The 23591-nt window shown below is 35.6% G+C and overlaps 1 protein-coding gene across 3 annotated transcripts in view; it reads right to left on the reverse strand.

The window, feature by feature from the left end:
* TFEC (transcription factor EC) overlaps positions 1-23591 on the reverse strand; it is a 61925-nt gene that overhangs the window by 36504 nt on the left and 1830 nt on the right. The gene's annotated exons all lie outside the window — the stretch shown is intronic.

Consider the following 23591-nt stretch of genomic DNA (forward strand, 5'->3'; position numbering starts at 1 on the left):
GCATGACTGGTCACAAATGTCTTGTAATAAATTTTTCTCAAGTGGTCTCTGTGTAAGCATGATTAATATTTGTTAAGTAATAGCAAGACTTGCTTTGAAGACTTTTTTCTCAAAAAAAATTTAGTTGTTTAAGCAAACTTCTTTTTGTTTCCCCTAAAATATATAAGCACAGATAGATAGCCATAAAAGCAATTTGTATTTGAAGTTATATTTTTGTACAATATTGCAGTACCTACTTTATCTTAATCATTAAGTATAATTTTAATTATGTTTCTTTAAACTAATTTTCTGTTCATATAAAAAGACTAAGCCATGCAGTAATTAATATAAGATTAATTATTTTTATGAAAGCCCTAAAGTTATTAAATAATATTCCATCAAATATCAATATAAAATCTTAAATACACTGTTTGGATTTTCCCCTGGTTTCTGTTAGAAAGGTATGCATGATATATAAGATTGCAAAAATTGCATGTGTATTTGGGATTTACTTACATCATTATTTGCCTTTACTTCAATTTTTGTCTTAGTGCATAATGCACTGATAGTTTAAGCTCTGATTTATCATGTATAAGGATACATGCAAAATCATACCAAATAATTCAGATACTTATGCACCTATTTAGTCCTTCATGCTTAAACTTTGCTGTAAATTGGATACTCAAGCATTTTCTTAAATGATAATCCAGTGAAATCTATTGCATGTCAGTTTAATCATAGTATTATTTCTGGGCAAAATCAAATCTATTAAGGGAAAATAAATATGGTCCATTGGACAGCTGGAGCAGGGATTCTCTGTGTGCCCTCACTTTCTTTGCTCTTTCAGGAGCATCCATGGACAATTCCTGATTGTGCTGGACTGTACCCTCACTGACTGAATCCATACAAACTCACCACCACCCAGAGCCTTGCAGTGCCTAAACTGATGAAGATCTTTTTCCAGCAGTGCAGAACTCTGCAATCAACAGCTTTAAAAACACAGATTATTTATGAGTCATAAATGGGAGTGGGATCAATAACTGTTTCATTTACTGCTTTTCACCCCTATTAAATTTCATCTTATAGGAAGCTGTTGGACCCTTTGTAATGAGCAATGAATTTCTGCCTTTAGAATTTCTACAAGCCTGCCTGAAGCACAAAATCAAGAATATTGAAAACCTTCAAGTTAAATGAGAAACACAAGAAAGTTGCAGTGTCCAAAATCTATACTACCTTGTTTTAAATTTGTTTTTAATAAGGAGTTTTTATAGATCTACAAGAAAATTTGAAGAGTTTTGTGGAGAAGTCAATGGTTTGCTTTTTTTTTCCTCTGGGCCCCATATTGCCAGTGGCAGACCAAAATATCTGTGCATCCTGTTTTCTTAGTGAACCACCACAGAGCCATCACACCGGGCAAAGGGAAGATCTGTGAAAGACATTCAGCTAACTGCTGATTAGGTTAAAAATAGTTTATCAGATGTGCTTATTTCTTATTTACTATGATAATCTTTCAGTGATTATATCCTGTCCTGAACTTACACAGGCAGAAAAAGAATTAAAGCTTTTCTGACAGAATCTATATTGCTGTGGTTTCGAAAACCTCTCTACTTCTTTACTGTGCCAGTTACAGTCATTACAAAACAGAATCTTTGAGGTTAAAAATGGATCTATGCCCTGATTTTCATCTTTGTATATTCTAAATAAGTCTTAGTACTCACTGCTAAAGTAAAGCACTTTTTAAAATCAAACCACAATGTCAAGACAAAGAATGGGAAACCTATTTTTATAATCATATTGTTAATGTACCATAAAAGTGGGGTGGGGGGAAGGGAAATTCATACTTGAGAAAGGAATATTGAAATTGCAAGTCAGGCTCTCTAAACACAGAACTTATTTTCAAAACTGTGCATGTAATATGTGTGAACTAGGAGTAAAAGCTCAAATCTTCATAATTCTGTAAAACCAGATAGTCCAGTGTCTCATTCCAAGTATGACTGATTTATTGTCCTTTGTGATGCTGCATGACTTCTGTTATCTTTTATCAGTGGTGAGAAGGTAAGTTTCAACACAGACTTTCTGAATATTGCAGATGACTTTAACTCTTTTAAGTAAGTATTGCCAAAATTTAAAATGTTAAACTTTGGCTTGATTTTGAGCTTCATTTTAATGATGCACAAGGAGCAGTTAAGCACTGGCACACATTGCCCCAAGAGGCTGTGTAATCTCCATCCTTGGAGATTTTCAACACTCTTCTCTACAAGGCCTTGAGAACTGAAGAAGCAAAGGAAATCTGAAAACAGAGAGGGAAATTTGAATTGATTGGCTACATACAGAAATTCTGAATAGCCATTATGAAGTCTGGTGAGGAAAAATAAGGATAATGTTAGGTTAGAAGTTCAGTGAAATAAATGCAAAAAGCAGAAGATCCAAAAGACCAGTTCCATATAAAGTAATTTCACAAGTAAAATAACCAAGATCAACATGCACTTAGCTGCATAGATATCTTAATCATATGAATGTTTTAGATCCACAAAACACAATGCTTCTCAAAAAAAAAAAAAAAAAAAAAAAAAAAAGGGAAAAAGAAAGATTTTCCAGAGTAGAAGAATTTTTATTTTCCCAATAATCCTAGTATAGTATCCTCCAGTAGTGCTGGGAGACTGGTTTTTAAATTCAGAATCTTTTGAGGAATTCCCATAATCTGTGACAATATTTTATGAGAGCCTATGTGGAATTTTAGATTCAGATGTTGATGCTGATGCACCTTTTACTGCCACAATAGTCTGAATATAGGGTTACTTTATTTTTCCTTTTGTCTCTATGGTTTAATGAATATTTAATCCTTTGTTTAAAGCAGAAAAGCATGAAGGAAGATCCTGAAACAGCTTTCAGGATAGCATATCCAATAATCTGGCACACCTGTGGAACCTGGATTCTCATCTCTGAGAGAAATTAAGCAGTGTGATTTGATAAAGATATAAAGATATCTTCTAGCTCTCAGCAGAGCATTTTCTAGTAAATGTCTCCCTGCCATCCTATTGTTTTGTGAGATTGATGACCTTGCTTGTTGGTATATCTGATTTCTAGGAATCTCTAGCAAAATATTTTGCTGAGCACTCAGTGACCACCTTGTGATCCAGAGCCTGACTCAGTCAAACCTCAGACACCACCCAGGATTTAGTGTTGTTCTACTGGTACATCTGCTCTAGTCTCTAGTACAGTTGCTTGTCTGGCCCTTCCTGCCAAGTGCTCCTGATATCCCATGTGCAAAGTGTAACAAGGTGATGAATTTGTGCAGATGAAGTGCTGGTTCTCCTCCCAAACATTCTCTTGCAGTAGTTTTAGACATGCACTTTAAATGCTAATTGTCCCAGATTGTTTGAGGAATGAAGGACAGCATGAAATCTAAGAGCTGACAGATTATCAAATCCCTTCTAGGCACTGTTTTTGTTTAATATCTGGTTTTCCTAAACACAGTGTCTACTCAAAAAAGAAGCTTCAATCATGAAGGGGATCAAAAGCATCCAACATAAATACAAGTACTATAACTCCACCAGTTACACAAAGCTGAAACAGAAATTAAAACTTTGAGATGTATTTTGTTATCCAGAAAAATATCCCAATGCTCAGGAAACTGACTATTTCTATTTTATATCTTGCTGACAAGCCAGTTCTGGGAAAAAGAACATAACAGCCTTTCAGAGTTACAAATGCATATTCAGACTTCTTCAATTGCTCTTTCTAATTTGAGCATGCATCATCATGTTGTAACATTGCAGCACAGTTGTGTAACATCTTTTCTCATATTCACACTAAGTTTGCTTTCATTTCTAATATGTTGCACAATGGCATAGCTAGACTTTCAGTAGTTTATTTACATAAACAGTAATTTCACAATTTGCTGGTGGAATTTTTCTTCTGCTAGTAAAAGAATATATTGCACATCAAAATTAAGAAAAAATACCTATTTTAGGGGACCTAAAGAAGGAATGAACAATGCCACTGATGCCCCATTCAGCAGCAGTGCTTCATCTTTCTTAGTGTTCCACTAAGAGCAAGCAACTGACATCTGTATTCCCAGGCTGCTCAGCCCAACATCATTCCCAAGAGAAATGATAGGAAAACTGAAAAGAGATTCAATTAATAAATTATTAAAAGATAGGAATATAATTAATGCTAGTCAACATAGTTCTGTGCAAAATAAGCCTTGTCAAACAAATCTACTTCTGCTCTTTGATGAGATTTTAAGTTAGGTTGCCAAAGGTAACGATGTAGGTATAATACACTTCAACTTTTGTGTGCCTTTTGACTTAGTATCACTCAATATTCTAATTAAAAATATAGCACTGCACAGTATCAATAAAACGTGTTTTAACTGGATTAAGCATTGGCTAGCGAGCATGCATAAAAAAGTGATCTGCAAAGACTTGGAATCAAAAAGAGGGACTGTTCAGTCCTGTATTACTCAATTTTACCATCAGTGATTTGGGACTAATGAAAAATAAACTGAAAAGCATATAAATATGCTTAGTCCAGTGTTTCCAGTCAGAGTAATACAAATCTGCATATACTGGAGGAAGAAACACAAGATTTTACATTGAAGTAAACACCTCAAGCAATGAGTCTAAGGAATTTGGGGTCATAACAAGCCAGCAACTCAGCAGGAGTGTCCCACTGATGCTAGAGGAAGAAAGAAAAATGTCATAAAGAAGGCAGTGAATAGTACCCTGGCTTTACTCTGCTTTTATTTATGGCTCAGGAGAGCCTAAAAATATTTCTACCCTAAATATTTTTGGAACACTGTTGAAAAGTAGAAAGTATGTAGAAAAGAACTATGATAGTAATTGAAGACTGAGAAAAGGGTATTTCAATGGAAGTTTAAAAAAAGCCAATTATGTTCTTGTTGACAGCTTGTGAAAAAAATTGTGAAATCCATGGGACATGCTGAATGTGAAAGGGAGCACAAAAAGCATGTTAAGAGCCCCTAGCCAGAAGTTGAAGTGAGATATAGCAGAAATTGTGTGCATAAACAGTGAAGCACTCAAAAGGAAGTGCTCTAACTACTGTTTTCTTCAAAGAAAGGATGGATGACTTTCTGGGAGAGACAATATCCAAATCCAAGATACACTTTTACCAAACATATTCTTGGACTCAAACCTGAGTACTAAGGTGATAACTGAATGCAATACAAAAGGCTGTGATTTTAGAGAAATTAGGATAAGGGGGCTAATAACTCTTGCTGTGTTTAGATTTTATGGGGTTTTGGACCTGAGAGGTGGCTATTTTAATGGCAACTTTTTATGTAAATTGACTCTAAATTTAATAAATTCTTAAATCTGTAAAACAATGTGCTTAAAGATGATCAGAGTATACTGGACAGAACTCAGCAGACTTCACTAAAGTTTGCCATTTATGCTGGGTATTAATTTGTTTCAGTGCTTTTAATAGCTTTTGAAGAAAAATTTTTCACCCTGATAAGACTGCATCATTTATCATCAATCCCGAACACAACACCTCTCTGCAATGAGTGATGGGACTTCATGTTCTTTTCAGCCACTGTACTAGAAAATAAGCATTTAATTATCCCCTCTTAATTATTAAAATGTTCTGTAAGTGCCCAGAAATTTTAATTCTATTTTAAGATAAGAAACACAGTCACAACACAGACTATTTTTGCTTTGTATCTGAGGACTTTCAAATGTATTTTAAGGGTTAGGGAAAAAAAGCATTTTTAGTTATGAAATAATCCTTTTTAACATCTATTACAAATGAATATCTGTTGTTTGTTTCTCCTGCTCTTTTTATTAAACTTTTTGAGGAAAGGCTATTTGTAAAATTATTTCATAATAAAATGAAAATTTAATTTAACTTAGGAATTATACACTTCTGTTCTATCCTAAAGACTATCACCAAATACTGTAGCTGTTACTTTAATGTTTAGTTTATAAAAGCATGTGTGATTATGCCAATTAATTACTTAAGCTAAACACAGTAATTAATTTTTAAATGAGAATATTTTTCCTATAGGAACTTTGATCTGACTAGATGAGACCTTCCATTAATATGCATGAAGAAAGAATACAAAAACATCTAGTCGGCAAAGTTATTGCTGTGTTTAGTTGATGCCTTACAGTAGCTTTCAAGTTAAGAAAAAATTCTCATGTGACTCTAATGCACTATTTTTCATCTTACTTAACCTTTGACATCATATTCATCATGAACTTGTGAATTCTTTCAAGGATGAAGGGACTAAAGAAGAAACATTTAGAATTTCATTGACAAATACCATGTTTTCAACAAGGACTACTTATTGTGTATTTTGGTATCTCAACGTCTAAAAATAGCTGATAAATGTGGGGTAGGGTGGGAGTAATTGGAAATTCTCCATCCCATATCCAAGTATTATGAAAAGAGGAATGTGGGAGCAAAACAACTGCAAAACAGCCTTTTCAGAAAATCAGTGCTGGGTAAGAAAACTTTCTTTGCACAGCATAGGTAGCAGAACAGTGTTTCTCTCAGGAGGAGAAAGGCAGCAGAGCTCTCAGTGCTGTGGCTAATAGAAGCTAGATCTTACAGCTCACCATTTCCTGACAAATCCCCGTGCAGGCACTGGGATTTTGATAACATTTCCCCATTGTGGTATTCTCTATCACTCACTGAACATTGATGGAGCTCAGTCCTTTCAGGCATTCCTCTGTGCTAACCTCCTTGTGCAATCAGAAATGAGTTGGGGACGCCAACTACCTGCACTGAGCAACTACAGAGACACTATCAAAGGGAGCACTTCCATTTGCACCCGTGTACCTGAGATACTCTTGGCTTCTTAATTGAACTCCTGCAGTTAAGATACACACAGCTCTGATGGCTCCTTATCCATCACCAGCTTGACTTCTGAAGAAAGGATCCCTAAGGTCTTAAGGCCAGCTTGTCATGTTTTAAAATAACAATGAGTCTCGATGACTTTGTGGTCTTCACTGGTAGAAAAGGATCAAGTTTTTAACATTGCACTATAAAAACATCTTATAAAGTTAAGCAAAGCAAACTACAGGAAGTATTTTTACAAAACCATCCCTTTGATTTAACTTGGGATTTAAGCTGAAAATCTAAACTGCGAATGAAACTAACCCCTACAGGTAATAGGCCACACAAGCATAACAATGGCTCACAATCAAATTAAGAAACCCCAGCTAATATCCTTACTTTGACTCTGCACAGTGACCCTGTCCATGCTCTCACTGATTCATGAAACCTGTGAATATAATAAATCTTTCCAGTTCCTCTTTATTGCTGGTGTTATTACAGGATAGTGAAAATGACTCTTGCATTTCAATAATGTAAAGAAACTTTTTGTGTGTCTAGCTACATTTAAGAGCTAGGTCCTGATACCTTTATTTAACTACTTGTTTCTGCCTCCAGAAGTTATTCAAATTAGGTCAGCTACTAAACTGCTATTAAATGGAGATGAGTGTACCACAAACAGATTCAAGGAAAATCAGTTTTGAATATAGAAAGCACAATCATCTCCTTTTGAATTAAAAATGTTAGTGTCAGTGAATTCCCATCAGTGTGGGTTGTTCAGTCCTTGCAGGAGAAACAATATAGCAACATTAAAAGTTGTGTATTTGTCAACTCCAATGACTAGCACATACCCATAGACATTACAGTTATAGCAGCATGGGAAATCTGTAGCCAGAATAATGTGTTTTATTCAGCAGTTCCAGATTTTCTGGTAAGTGTCATACATCTAAAAGAATTCTACTTCAAAATATAGGACTCATGTAACACAGTCTAATAGACAATAAGGAAAAATCTTGCAGACACAAAAGCTTATATTTTAATTTCAGCATTTTTAGCCATTTAACTTTCAATGAAAGCATTCAGAGAAGACAAAAAAATGACTGTATTATGAATACTCATATAGTCTATTTTGTTATCCATCTGTAAAGTCTGTAATATATGTCTGACATTGGAGAAATGGTATGTGTAACAACAATTTCAAAATACTTTGGACTTTCTTTGATTTCTATTTTTTTTTTCATGTGGCAACTATATTTTTTTTCAATTTTGTCTCACGTTAAAGGTTAAGACAACTCAGAAAGAAGTCAGCCTTAAAAAATATGAAGAGAGATCATGAAGTAACAATTTTGTCACTGTTTGCTGTACACTTTCTCTGGCTCCCCAGGTGAGCAGACACTATCTTTTGAGATTAAGTGATGGCAGTAGTATCCCTCTTGCTCAGGTACCTCCAGCAAAACAGTCCTTGAAGCTAGGTCTAAAAGGTGTACTTTCCTGGTACATGAAGATATGGACATCAACTGTAACGTGGCAGAAAAGTACTGATGGTAAAACTGTTAAGAGTGGGAAACAGTAGTTTCGCATTTGAGTGTGTATCTGAGGGAGGGATTTGTATTTTTGTCCTTACTTCCTCATTCCATTGCTTTGGCAGTGTGAGATGAAGAATATTCCAAAGCCTGAACACAGTAAACCTACCTCTGGTGTGCTGGTCTCCCACAAAAATGGAGTTTAATAATTTTCGTGATTTTGGATAAAATCACTGGGTTTGCCTGTTTCTATATGAAAGATTCATGATTGCATGCCAAAGGGACTGCATCAACATCCTCAACAAAATAGAAGCCTGTTGGTTGAAAAGCATGGTCAGTTTGTTAAAAGTGGTAACAATTTCACCACCAGATGACAGCACTGCTTGTTACTACCCCTTTTTTATATGTTTCAATCTTCTCTCTCATTTTGAAAACAAACTGTAAAGAAATATGCACCCCCCAGCCTATGCACTGCAAGAACAGAAGAAATAAAACCAGTGCCATGAGGTGGTTTGGTGAGACAGTCACATCAGGGAAGCTAATCTGTAGGACAGGATATTTTAAGCCTGTGAAGGGTTATAGCTTCTGTAAAGGCACAGACAAAACTAGCTTTCTCAGAACTGGGAAATATGCTTTCTATTCCCATTTCCTCAGTCTCGGAATGATAAAGAGGGCAAGGGGGTAAGCTTTCAAAGTAGGAGTCTTAGGTTCAGCTTCACAACACGATTTTTGTGAAGTCAAGGCAGCAACAGCATTTTGAGCCAGCTTAGGATCTGGCCACAGAGTGTGCTTTCATACAAAGAGAGCAGATTGGGTTAGCTGACAGCAGTAGGTGATGTTTCTGTCAAAAACAGGAATGGCACTTCAAGGACAGCTATATGAGAAAAAAGTAGAAAAAAAATAATTCATATCAGCTGGTAAAAGCATTTTTTAAAATTCTACCTGGCCTATTTTGTGTCCAAATATGTTTTCTGGCTGTAAGTAGCAGTGAGTTTGAGTGTGTTCCTGCCCCAAGGATGCTGCTGACATGGGGTCAGCAAATATTACCTTCATTACCTGAACATCAGCCAGAAATCTGTGTACTCTTCTAGCAATACCCTTCCACCTATGAGAGTAGTAGCAGTGATTTACAATGCATTAAGCATGTGGCCCTTGAAATACTTTAATAACTTCAAAGAATTTGTGTTTGTCACTATTATTAAAAATAAGAGTGAAATAAAGAGCCTAGCCGTAAGTTAAAATTATTACCAGAAGTGATCATGAATATAAATGTTCGCTTAAAACTTTGTATTTGATTTTGAGAAATATTTTCTGAACTATATTTTTGTATGTTTGAGTCAGAAAACATGTATTTCAGACCAACACTGATGACCATCTGCTGAAGACAAGGCAAGCAAAAAATTTATTCAGGGACCACTTATAGTATGCAAAGCTCCAAACACTTAAGTTTTGCTGTACTCTACAGTTGACAGGAAAGCTCACAAAAATAGCATAATTGGTACTTTCAGTACTGAACTGAGAAAGCAGACTTGCCTTTTGATGTGAATTTAAACTAATCTAGCTCACAATATGTTCCATTCAGCACTAACTCAATTAGTTAAAAAAAATAAAAAAGATAAAATGTTAATACCATTGCTAATATGCAACAAACCAAAATTCAGCCTTTACATTCTGAAATCAGCTTTAAACAAAAACAAACTTAGAACCAGAACTGCTGTAAAAACACCATAAATAGAATGAAAAGTCAGTCTAGCAGAAGCAAGAACATGTGCTTCAATGTTAGAGTTGTACTCTACATCATTTCCATCTCAATTTAGGTACAAAAAAACCTTTTTACACTCAATAGACACTATAGAATAGAAGTTGGAGGAGTGATATTAGGCTAAGCTCAAACTACTTAACAGTTTCCAACTAATAGCCACTAAATATAAACGTTAATTAACAAAAGATGATTGATTTTACTGGGATTAATCAAGAGAAACTCCCACTTAGTTTAAATGAGACTTCTGTGTGAATATGGAATTAAAGCTTACTACTGGTAAGCCATTATTAAGAGCATTATTTATAAGCTGTATTGCATAGAACAAGTCTTTCAAATTAAACGATCCTAATGTGGAAAGGAATGTACAATTTAAAAAAAAAGTTGTTAGAGTTGCCTAGAAAAATTATTGTGGTATCTATGTATACGTGTGAAATATTTTTATTTGAAAGAAAGAATATTTAATAACAATAGCTATTTTAAAGAGTCCTTAGTAATTTTGCCACAGAACTTTGAGCAGGAAAACTTCACATTGTTTGCACTGAAACAAAATGGTGTGCTGTGAATGTTAATGCTAAGATTTAGTAAGTGAGTTTATTAGTATTAACAAATTTATTTAATTAACAAGTCTGTTAATTAGCATTTTGCTGCATAATCAGTAGGCCATGTCTCTGTGGTCTGGCTTAAGAAGCTGGCAGATAAAACTGTGATTCCATCACACACGCAAAATAAAGTATGAATCAATTAGCCTGATTTTCTTCAGGAAGCTAAAAGCACAGAAATATTGATTGGCCAGCATCATCACCTACCTGCTCTGCCTGTACTTCTATCAGTTTTACCACCTCTGTACAACAGCATCACCCCAGAGCCTGGGTACCCAAACACAGAACAGCAAACAAGAAAGGGCTAGTACAAATCTGGCCATGAATAATGTATGTCCATGTATATCCAGTCAGTTTGAGGGGAAGAAAAGAGAAACAGTTCATAAGGGCATTTCCTTAACTCTGGCTGGAATTTCAGTGAAAAAAGAAATGGTACAGAACTTTTAAGGAAAGAAACTTTCTATCTGTGTCTTAAATGCAGTATTAACTGAAGAATAGGTGCAAGTAGAAATCAATAGCATAAGAGTATGGCCATATTTGCAGTTTCCTTCAATCTTTTTTGTCATTCTGTCATCACTGTTGCCATTCAAAAGCCCACAAAGACTAAATGCTTTGTGACAGAACTCTTCCTATTGTAGTCTTTTGTTATTATTTTAATCTGGAATGAGATAATTATCTTGAGCATCAAACACTAGGGTTATTGTCAACCCAGTTCACAATCAGAGATTATTCAGCATTGTCTCAAAGTAGTTTAACAACAAAGTTTGCTGAGATTTACTCAGGCTCATCCCATTTTCGTTAGCTGGATGCAGAGCATACACCTAAGACAGTTAAATGTTGGTAATACTCCTATTTTTCTCACTCAAGTCTAGATTTTATCCTTACATTAGTGCCCCCAGGACCGTCCCACTGAATTAACAATGGGTAAGTGCTTGTCAGAGAGAGGAAGGCTTTCTTACAGAAAACTAACACAAAGTACAGCATAGCTAAACATGGCTTCAGACTATAACTGTGCTGGTCTCTGAGATTTTATTCCCTTTTACTCCTCCTTCGACCACCCATGAGTACACAGCCCACAGTTAGTTAGGATGATCTCTTTATCAGGTAGAAATATCCTTCTCTAAAGATTACAAAATCCCACTACTTGAAGTGCAAAATTGCTGCTGCCCCTCCTCATGGCTGGATTTCCAGCAGAAGAATTTAGCTTGCCTCATTAATCCATGAGTCTCCAGCCCAGCTAATTCAACTTACATTTGCAATTCTTGAAGCAAGATTTTCGTGTAGACTGCTGAAGTTTCATATTCACTTCCAAAAATACATTTTAAATGATTGTAGATGTTCTCTCCTCAAAAACATTTATAGTGCAGTTCAGTGGAAACTTACATTTAACAAGGTAAATGAAAAGGTCCTTTTCAGTTATGTCAGCAAACTCCTTTTCCCCTGTAAGATCACTGTAAACCTTGAATGAGAAACTAAGCATAGTAGTATCAACAAAGAATAGTCAAGTCACCTGAGATTTGCAGATGGCATTATCCTCCTATTTACTGGAGAGCTTTGAGGCAACGTTCAGAGCAGCTGGAAGAGGAGGATATGCTGACTCAGGATGAGTAGCCACAAAACAAGAACTGGGTTTAATATAATTGCAAAAGAGGAGACACTATGACCAATTACAAAGGGAAAATTTAGACCATTTAGATAAAGCTGATAATGTAAACAGAAAAGAAATAGGCCTTGATAAAAAGCTATTAAAATACAAAACAATAGAAAAAAACATTAAGATCACTTTCTACTTAGAAGGTATTTTGGGTCTCCCTCTGTTCCTAACCATAGTACTTGAGGGCAAAAATAAAGCCCTTGAAAAGAAAATAAGTGGAATAAAACAAATGTCCTGGCTACAGCTGAGATAATTTTCTTCTCAGTAGCTGGTAAAGTGCTGCGTTTTGGATTAGCTATGAGAATAATATTGATAATACACAGATGTTTTAGTTGTTGCTAAGTAATAGCTACTGTAAGTCAGGGACTTTTCAGCCATTGAGGAGCTGCACAAGAAGCTGGGAGGGAGCATGACCAGGAAAGATGGCGTGAAATTGCCAAAAGAATATTCCACATCACAAAATATCATTCCCAGTATATAAACTGGGGAGATCTATCTGCAGAGGAGAGCCAGTTGTGGCTCAGTGACAGCATCATTCAGCAGGTGGTGAGCAACTCTATTTTGCACAACTTTTCTTGGGTTTTATCTCCTGCTCTCCCTCTCCTTTCTATTACCATTATTAGAAGTAGCATTAGTGTTGTTGTTGTTGTTGTGGTTATTATCTCTTATTTGCTTCAATTATTAAACTTTCTTTATGTCAACTGATGAGTTGTGTTTTCTTTCCTTTCTAATTTTCCTCCCCTTCCCATCACTGGGTGGCAGGGGAAGGGGAAGTGAGCAAGCAGCTGTGTGGCATTTAGTTGCCTGCTGGGGTTAAACCACAGCAACTGTAAAGGAAAAGAAAGATTAGTCTGTCATCATAATGAAAACTAAACAGCCTTCAAAGAGTAAAAGAAAAACTGGAGAAGAGAAGACTTCTGTGTATTCGTACAGAACAAAGGGTCCTGATGTTAGACATGAAGCTCAAGACACCACAGGAGTATACCAGCCAGAAAGTTCTTTGCCAGCATGAGCTGGGAATCATACAAAAGACTACCAGCAAAGCAAGAAACAGTCATACTCTCTGCAGGGGTTTTGATCATCTTATGGATCCAAACAATATGTCATTGTTTGTTGCTAAGGTTTTCTTCAAGGTGGGAAATTTTGGACAGACAGAGGATGGGCAGGCAAATAATTGAAAGCTTTTATTGCTTCATTAAAGCAAATTTCAACCTATCTCACAAACAAGAAGTCAGTATCAGAGGCATGGTTTCACTGTTAAGAGGATGCACACAGAAACTTATTTGAAATAGATTTTATGTCAAAATGTGAAAGGTGTATGCCCACTGTGTAAAAACTACTGTGCACTGGAGGAGAATAATGTCTCATGGAAGAGAAATTCTGGGCAGCAACTAATTTTTTACTAACTATACTTCAAATACTGAGCAGCAAGGGATCTGGGTATATTTTTTTTTTGGGCTGAGGACTCATTAAGAGTCATAGAAAATTCCAGTTAACATTTTAATCTTGATTCCTGTTTACAGATCTCAGTTTCAATGTATGGGATGTCCAGTAGTCCTAGGATTTAGACTTCAGTGAAGAGAAATATGTACTAGAAGAAAGGTGAACATGAGTATTAATTTCCTAAACCTACTTTTAAAGTCCACCATTTGGGAGGTCTGATATAAGGCACTCTGTGATTCCCTTGATGTGACAGATAGAGAAAAAGTCTGCACAGAAGCAAGACAAGTTAAAATGATTCATGGTGCCTGTGGCTGCTGTACAGTAAAATTTTTAGTCATTTTACTGTAGGCTTCAGATCTGTCTCTGAAGATAATGTGGGGAGAGTAAGCAAAAGAGAAAGGCTGGTAGGAAGAGAACTGCAGCAAGAAGTGTTCTACACAGGAAATAGAAGTCTACATATAATCCTTCATGTATAGAGATTGTTTACAGCATGATCAATGACACAAGTTACAGATTCTGTTTTATAGTAAAATTAATCAGTATTAAAATAGAGTATATAGAGTATTGCAGATGAGAAATGACAGGGGGAGGCTAGGGGTTCCCTACTAGTGATCAACAAATTTTGAAGTACTCCTCTGTCTGAATTCAAGAGTTTTAGCAACACAGACAACACAGAAGGTGGATACAAAAGCCGTAAGTGATTTGTAGAAGCATAAGAAATACATTTATTTCATAAATATTAATTCTCAGTTATTCCTTCAATTTTTCTGTTCTTCTAGAACTTTTTATAATTGCATCATTTTTTATTCCACAGATAAATAGTAGGGGTTTTTTTACCTACTTATTTCCAGTTTCCAAATTTCCTTGTTAAGTAGCACCTTACTTTATTTCCATCCATCTCATTGGAGGTAGGATAGTCAAAGTATTTGCTTCAGTTTATCATTGCTTATAGGTACAAGGTGTCCTTATCCTTGCTAATGCCTTTCTAGGCCCTGATCCTTCAACTGCCTAAAGTTTTCCATTGTAACCTGTGAAGGGCTTTCACTGATTTCAGGGAAAATAGTCATAATTACTGTAGGACTGGAGCTTTAATCCAGTCCAGAGCATCCTGCATTACAGAGCTATGAAAAAAGTCTTTGAGAAGTGTACCATGCTTCAGTTGTGTGAAAAAGAAGCAATATTCTATCCCTATTTACGTTGCTGAGAATTGTTCATGAAACTTTGAATAGCAAAACAATATGTATGCCTTGGAAGAAGTAAGACAACTAACTGGCATTTCTTGGCTTAAGTTAACATTTTTTAATCACCAGACCATGATGTGGCTCCACTACACTAGGTTCTTCTTGAATGCAGCAAAACAGTCATGCCATTCACAGGAAAATCACTCTTTCCACAGTACTTGCCAGTAATTTAAATTACGGTGGATTGGCACTCAAGAGTGCTTTGTATTCCCTGCCCTTGGTACGTTTTCCCTATAAGGCCTTGAGCAAAATTTTGAATCTATTTTCCTTGATAAATTTGAATAACAGTATCTATTTATCAGTATTAATGTATATTTTTCATCTTGGAAAATTCTGAGGGCAGCAATTATTTCAGTCCCCCTGGGACAATGTCATCACCTTTTCACTAAGATCTTGAATTTAGACATTTCTTCTTTGTCTTCTACTACTATTACTACTACTACCAACACCACCAATAATAATAATACCTTACTTATTTTCAGAAAAAAAAAAAAAAAAAAACAGATTAGCAACATTAGTTTTCAAAATACAAGGTAAGTCTTTGAGACTAAATATAAAAATTTTGTTTTTTCTCTTGCATAATTGCCTACAAATCCCTGTTAAGAAATTGGTAGTTTATAGACAAGAATAGACAGGCAAATACTTTCCTGCCATCATAAGATTTATTCTTTCAGTTTATTAGAAAATTAATTGTTATGTTACAAGAAAATTCATGGCAACCAAGACTATTTTTTCCTTTTGTAACTAATGGAACATTATCATATTTTCTCTAAAATATTTACAATATTTTCATCTATAAGGGCTTCAAAAGAATATATAAAACTCTACATATAGCTTCTCATTTTGTCCTTTTATTGATAGAACTTGATGTTTCTATCCTTAACTAGAAATGTCTTGTCTGCTCACGTTTATGCAAAACAGATTTTTTGGAAGAGAAGAAAAAAAAGAGGTACTGTAACATCAGAAGGAAACATCAAAGGACTAGTGGCAACATCTTAAGGCTTTTATCAAAGTAGTGAGGGAATGCATTAAAGCAACAATATATGTAGCGTACAAATGATGGGTCTATCAAATTCAACAGTATGTCTGATGAATATAGAGGACACATTTTTACACACAGTCTTTGTTTTAAAAGAAAAAGTTTGTCAGTGGTTTTTCTTTCAAAACTATGAGAAGAAAAAAATATTTATACATGGGTCTTTAGGTTGTGTCCTTTAATGCAGCTGCAGTGGAGCCACAGGCAGCCAAGCCCACTTATACGTGATAACAAGTTACACTTTTTATATTTTTCAAAGTCTGTGTCTTCAACACACGCACAAAATGTTTGGGCTTTTTAATCCCTTTCACTTTTGAATCTATATGAGAGCTGTGTAAGAAACTACTGGGACTTGGCCTATTGAATAAGAAGTTTAGATAGTTCTAGCAGCTACTAACTAACTAATTAACTCTATACTACTTACGTAGAACAAGTCTGTTATGAAATGGTGGAGCATGTCCACAAAATACCTTTCTGTCAATTGTTTCCCAAAAAATGTTTCAAGACTCTCTAATCTGGCTTCACTTATTAGGGAAATGTTGTTCTTTTATTCCTACTTTACCCTAAAACTTAAATTTAAAAGCTTTGTTCATACAAGCATCACCACCATGTGATAAATTCCACAACTAAATTACAGCCTCACCTTGACCCTTAACCTCTGTGTGGAGCACAGCTGCCTGTTGTGTTCAAATTCATGTGTTTTGCAGCCTACTGTAGAAAAAATTATGTTAAGAATCTACCCCAGGGGGATATGGCTCTGCTACCAATCCTTGCAGTAGTAGTCAGCATCAAGCCCCAGATAAACCTAGCACCCACCACAGCTTTTAGTCACAGGGAGTCCATCAAATGCTTCTAATATTTCTCTAATAATCTCTGCCATTACTATTCTAAAATTCTTAGTGCATTAATGGACAATAAACTTTCACAAGTTTTACAGCTAAAATACTAAGGAAGTTAGTTTCTACACAGCTAATTCAGACACAGTTAAGATTAAAGCCTAGGTCTATGTGCTTGTGTGTATATACACACTTGTGTGTATCTGTGTATGAATATATGTATTTTAAAAGCCTAATCTTAGTCACAGTGTCAAGAGTTTGGGAGTAAGACTGCCCTTCATAGCAGCAATAGCAGCAAGACAATACATGGAGGCAGGAGAACAAATAATTTCCCTAATAAGACACTTGGCACTTGTCCATTTAGTTCACATCCCCTGTAAAAAAGTGTTCTAGGTCCACTTCTGGCAAATTATTCTTCCTGGATCACCATTACTGCAGTTATGTTTTATAGTTTATGTTTTATCCTTGAATACCAGTCAAGAAGAACCAGGAACAGCTAACAAATATTCAGCATCACTAAACTCCATCTGGGTGTCTGTTTGACCTCCCACTGATGTGCCATGAGTGTGTTGCTCTGGGTTGAGTGCTATAGGGATGCTAAGCAGTTGATTTCTATTTATTTGCAGCTCTTACAACATATTATGTGGATTTGTAGTCTGAAAGTTCACAGGCAGATGCTAGTCAATGTGGAGGTGAAAAGCAGTGGGTTAAATTTCGTATAGGGGCTTGGAAATCACAAACCTCAACTGCTGAAGTTTTATTGCAAAGTGTAGAATTACTAAACAATCCGATGATTCATCTTCACTGTGTCATTTTTATTTCCTTGCAATAAGGGCACTCTCATTATTATAGGGTGTGACAGAGTTAGGATGTATTGGAGGCTGGCAGCAGTGCCTGTATAACCAGATACCAGATGGCTTTTCTGGAGTAAGAGGCTAAAATTCAGGAATTAGTTATTATTCTTGAAAGCATAACTAAAGTTCATGGGGGAAATCAGGATATTTGCTTATATGCATCAGATATCCATGTTGTGATGAATGCTCACAACAGAAGGGATTTATGGACCTTCCTTTCTCATACTTCTTCTGTGAGGCCAGTAAAAGATTATTTTTTTGCACATCATAACTCATCAGAAGTTCTCTACCCATTTATACCAGTTCAAAATATCAGCAGGCAAGATCTGTCCATTAGAGCTTATTATTGTTTATGTATTGCCTTACAGAAGCACAAAGCTGTAGGGGAGCACATGAAAAGATTGAAATGTGGTTCCAACCCATCACACCACTTGTACCTACTTTCAGGCAGCTTGGTACCTGCCACCTCCTTGATCCATGCAGCTGCACTCCTCAGTAGCCATGTTACTCCTAAAATCCTGTGATATGTCAGAAACCCTTCACACTACACATTTTGTGAGCTTGGAAGAGAATTTCAGGCTCTGTCCCACATTGCAGGCTGCTCAGGAGGCATAATCAGCCTATGGTTATAACCACCATGGGGTGGCAATAATACAATGTGCCAGATTTCCTGCTTTTTTGAATACACTGGAATATTTGGGGCTCCTATATTGAAATTCTGATTTTGGAACAAATTCTGAAACTTGTTTCTGTAATGCTGGTAAAAGTCCAATATGTAAAATAACCTCTTTGTTAAAACTGAGGAATTCAAAAGGGATGAGAAATTAAACAAACAACCATTTCTGTCACAGCTAATGAAATAATGTAAACTTTTTATGAATATTCAAAGCTGTTTTGTTAATAAAAATAAGAAGGCATTATAATAGACCCCACAGAAAGGCTGGCACCAACTGTTCAACTTTTCTAACAGAAAAAAATAACTGTGTGCAAATTGTTTTGCTCATGAAAGTGAAACAGATGTAGGAAGAGGTCAGACACCACAACATTTGTATCTCCCCTCAGGCTCCACCTGGAACACCAGTTATTCAATTACTGGGGCTGACCTCAACAATCACCCCAACCTTTTGCAGCTTTGCACAGTAGGGTTACATGGATAATACTTAACACATATAGACAATATTTCAAAACTACAGCACATTTGTAGACCTGCATCTTCCAATGTAGGAACATTGAAACCATCATACTCTATAAGGTTGAGATAAAAAAAAACCTAATATTATCCATTTACCAGCTAGTTTAGGTTCAAAATTTTATGTGAAGTTTTACACTCCCAAAACAAGTATATCAACAATTTTGTGGTTTCTAAATGTTTCTAAGAGATATGGTAAATATATAAAGAACACAAGAATTCCTACTTAATTGTGGCTTGCTCTCTTCTAGAAGAAAAAGTGGATAAGCTGCTGTTCATGAAAAAAGCTGTCTCTGGCAGACCTACTTTCCCTGCAAAGAGTGGTTTTCATTTTTAGATGAGGGAATTCTGAATTTGCATGCATAAATGGATGTAGTTGTCTTACAGCTGACCAGGATGTGCCTAACTTGAAGACATCTGCTACTCCTTTCCCTCACCATCCTCCCTTCCAAATGAGAGCTCAGAGCACAGAGCAAAGACAGACAGGCATTTACACCATTCAAATATTTCATTTAAATTTTTTATTCCAACTTAAAATTAGTAGTGGTAAAATAGGAAGTTCTAAATAAGAGTTCTCTGAACTCGTTTTACTTTAATGTTCCTTAACATTCAGTTATGAATATTCTACACTTGCACAAATTCTGCATATCTGTAGGCATATTAAGTAAAGCTCAAAAATTTGAATAACAATATTTATATATTTTTAATTTCCTTGATGCTTTTCCTTGTATTGTTTGACAAAAATTATCAAAACAATAATGGTGCACACAGACTTTCAGTAGCTGCTAAATATGTATATATTTGAATCTATCTTCTTGAATTTAATTTAATAATTTTTTTGGTATTTTACAGACATGAAATCTTTACTGTCCTCACTGACACACAGGGTTTTTTTGGCACTTTCTGGCACAGTTTGCTAACATAAAAATGTAACATAGCTTAAAATAAAATCCAATTGAAATAGTATAAATTCAGAAATGGCAATGTGGAGAAAAATAACGAACCAATGCAATTAATTTGAAAGATCTTTAAACATAAAGTCCTTTGAAAAAAACTGATAGAAAAATGTTTTTGCATAAAAAATAGCTTAAACAATATTCAAACAAATAGAAAATAAATTGTTTCAATTATTTTCTGACATAAGTAATTATGGTAATTCCAAAAATTGAATTTATAAGAGTCAAGTTTTATCATTATGTATGAAGAAGTTACATTATTAAATATAACAGGAAATCTACAGTTTGACTTTAACCCTGTAGAAAGGCTTTTTATCATTTAAATATGATTTGAAGGAGGGGGAGGTTCTCCTGCATGTTTCTGCGTTCTATTTAATCTTTAATTTAACCCTTTGAGCATTTTGCAGAATGAACAGGATTCATGTGCATCAAAGAAAAAGCTAATTTGGATTAATTTGGTTTAAAAAGCAGGAGTATTTTAATGTGGTATCATGTTAGTAACTATAAAGATAAGTTAAATTCTTGTTGGTGTTTATAACTGGTGGACATCTATTTTCAAAGACTTCACTATAAAGCAAGAGAAGATGCATACCTGATCAAACATTTGTAGGCACTAAGGTAACACATAACTCCCTTTATATGTGGGTGCACAGGCTCTCTCCAAATTATTTACTCCTGGGAGGACAACACAGTATATTGCTTCTGTCTTTTCTCAGGGCTTACTTTCAGAAAGAATAACTTTTTTTTCCAGCTTTGAACAGCTCATGGGTCCCCATGAGCAGCAATCAGATCATCCACCCTGAGGGGGAGCAGAAAGCACCCCAGAGACATTAGACAGGCACATGGCACAATCTCAGTTGCCTGCAGTTCCCTAAAGGGAACAGGAAAATCTCATTGTGTACCAGCTCCACCCACCTCAAGACATTACTACTCGAGGGAGTCTTAAGCAGCCAGATACCAGGAATTATGGTACCCCAAAGGTCCTGCAACATTTCTGGAAGCAGAACTTGAAAATTCCTCATGCTACAGTAGAAAGGTTTTGTTTTGTCATCATTAAATATATTAATGCTGTTGAGCTGCAGATGCTTTCAATTATATGGTTCTGGAGATATATGAGTAAGGTAAATGACCATCCTTATTTTGTATGCTGGTCACTTTGACTGAGTTCATGACTTATTATAACTCATTTCATTAAATACTCAGATATGGTAGCTGAGTATCTGAACCTCTTTAATTAAAGTTTCTATGGCATCATAATTTATACAACAAAATTTTGAGCTATCTTTACTGAAGTTCTGTCAGAAAGACAGCCTAGTATTAGAAACTAAAACTGAACAGAGTCCATCCTTAGTTTGAGTTAACAGTGGACTATAAGAATAAGTAGTCTGAGTCATGCCATTGTTGCTCAAAGTCATTATACTTCAGTCTCCTATTTTTAGTCATTTTTTAAAAATAGATGTCAAGGCCAGAGACTGAAGATTTAGGAATGCTGAGATGAAAAAGAAGATGGACTTCTTTTATTTTAAGATTCACTTTTGAACAGGGAGGCAACATGTACTTGATTCCACAGGTTAAATTTTGTGTAAGTAAACATCTGAACTACAGATATTTTAAAATTTTATTAATATCTTTCTTTGTTTTTATTTCTTGTGCTGCATCATTCCTAGTTGTTGTCTTCTAAGTCTGTCATCTCATCCATGTTTCTTTCAGTTGTTGAACTGCCTGGTTTTCAAACTCTCCCCATGTTATTTCTGCATTCCCTCCTTTTATTTCCCCATGTGAAGCACATCTCATGTTGAATATTGTCAATATAGTCTGTTTTGATGGCTTATATTTACATTTGCTTACCGTTTATGATGCTGCTAAAGCAACTGCATTTCTGCAGAAAACAGTAGAAATTATAAAAGAATATTTCACAGTTCTCAGACATATTGATTACATTTATGGAATTTGTGAAGAGAGATGGAAGTTATGTTGTCAACAGAAAGAAAGTTATGAAAAGAAAAAGTGAAAATTAATATCAAAGATATTTCCACATTTTTAATCCATAAACTATGTGTTAAAGGTCCTGAATTTCCATTTACAGCACTGTCATGATCTGTTCATATAATAATCAGTAAAAAACAAATTTTCCTGTTTTTTTGATCAGTTCCAAATCAGTACAACAGAGAGCATATGTAGTAAAATCTGTTGCTGAATTGATTCACAGTGGAATTTTGTTTGGCTCACTGCTTCCCTTAAACAGTCTCTGAAATTAGTTGTAAAACAAACTGAACTTTTCTTTTTCTTTTTTTTTTTTTTTTTTGAAGGTCTGATTATCTTGCAAAATATCCTGCACTTCCTTTTCCAGAATAGGCTGAAAATTCTGACAAGACTCATCTCATCTTATGCTTTGTTCTCTCTTTCACCATCCCAAACTTTCAGCTATTGCTTAAGACCATGTCTTCAGAGGAGTATAAAAAATCAATAATGTACACTCAATTAAAATTGATCCAAGATATATGGTGAATAACTTTATCTTAGGACAGCAAGGGTGTATTCCCATGCAATGACTGAGGAACTGGATCCTTCTGGCAGATGAAGTGCCTATAACACAGCTTGTGTAACCATTTAGAGTTAATAAATCTCTAAGTTTTATCTCAGTTTGGTTGGATTTACTTTAATTGTACAGAATCACTCTTCATTTTTAAGTCATAATTCACTGAATACCCAAAAAAAGGGAAAATTATTTTGCACTACAATATATCACTTAATCCCCTAAAGACTTTGCACATCCAGCCATTGCAGGGAGCTGAAGAGGGGGATCCCACTTATGGAAAAGCTTGATTCAACAGCTGGACTGAACACCCTCTGAAGAAGTGAGGCTTTGAAACATCATGTGAAACTGAGAAAAACTATAAGTACTTCCTACAAGACATCTAGCCTGAGACTTCAGAAGCAGCTTTCCTTATCCTAACTTGATTTTTCCTGAAATAAACATCAAACCAACAGGTTTTGAACACACCTATATAGTCTCTCCAAGATGAAAAGTTAACAGATCCCAAGGGGTATGGCTGCTCGATCAGCAGATGATTTTGTGCTTCACTCTGCTGGGCTTTGCAAGTTCTCCTTTGCTGAGCTGTGGTGTAATCATCACTTGCAGAAAAGAGTTTGTTCAGTTCCCAGCCCTGTGCTGACAACAGGCTGCAGCCCTGTGCTTTCACAGCTCAGCAGAATCTGTCCCATTGGAACAAGGCCAGTGGCAGGCAGATGTAACCACAGTATTGGCAAGCTCTGCTTGCCTATCATCTAGATGGGCAACAGTGGTACAGTTCCAAGGTGCCTCCCAAAATAAAAGAATGACTGTGAAACAAATCCTGGTCCCCTGCTCACTTGCTCCTCACTTACTGCTTCAAGGTAGTTTCACAGACAACCCTCCAATGCCTTTTTGCCACAGGATCCTCACAGTGTTCCTGCAGCTTTTGGTGCAGGGGAAAAGAGCTGCTTGGGAAAGCTCACAGCCTCATGTACTGGCAGTACAACTCCATCAAAGTGAAGCAGCTTAGAGTGGCAGATTAAATCAAAACAAACCAGGACAACAAACAGCTTAAGGGAAACTTCACCTTTTACCAACCCGGTTTAGAAACTTCTGATTTGCACCTTTGTTTTCTTAAATATAATACATTTACAATTATGTACACCCTCATGCCTGCATTCACCCAACATAACCAGTTACCCTGGG

The sequence above is a fragment of the Erithacus rubecula genome, assembly GCF_903797595.1.
Source record: "Erithacus rubecula genome assembly, chromosome: 4".
Taxonomy (NCBI): Eukaryota; Metazoa; Chordata; class Aves; order Passeriformes; family Muscicapidae; genus Erithacus; species Erithacus rubecula.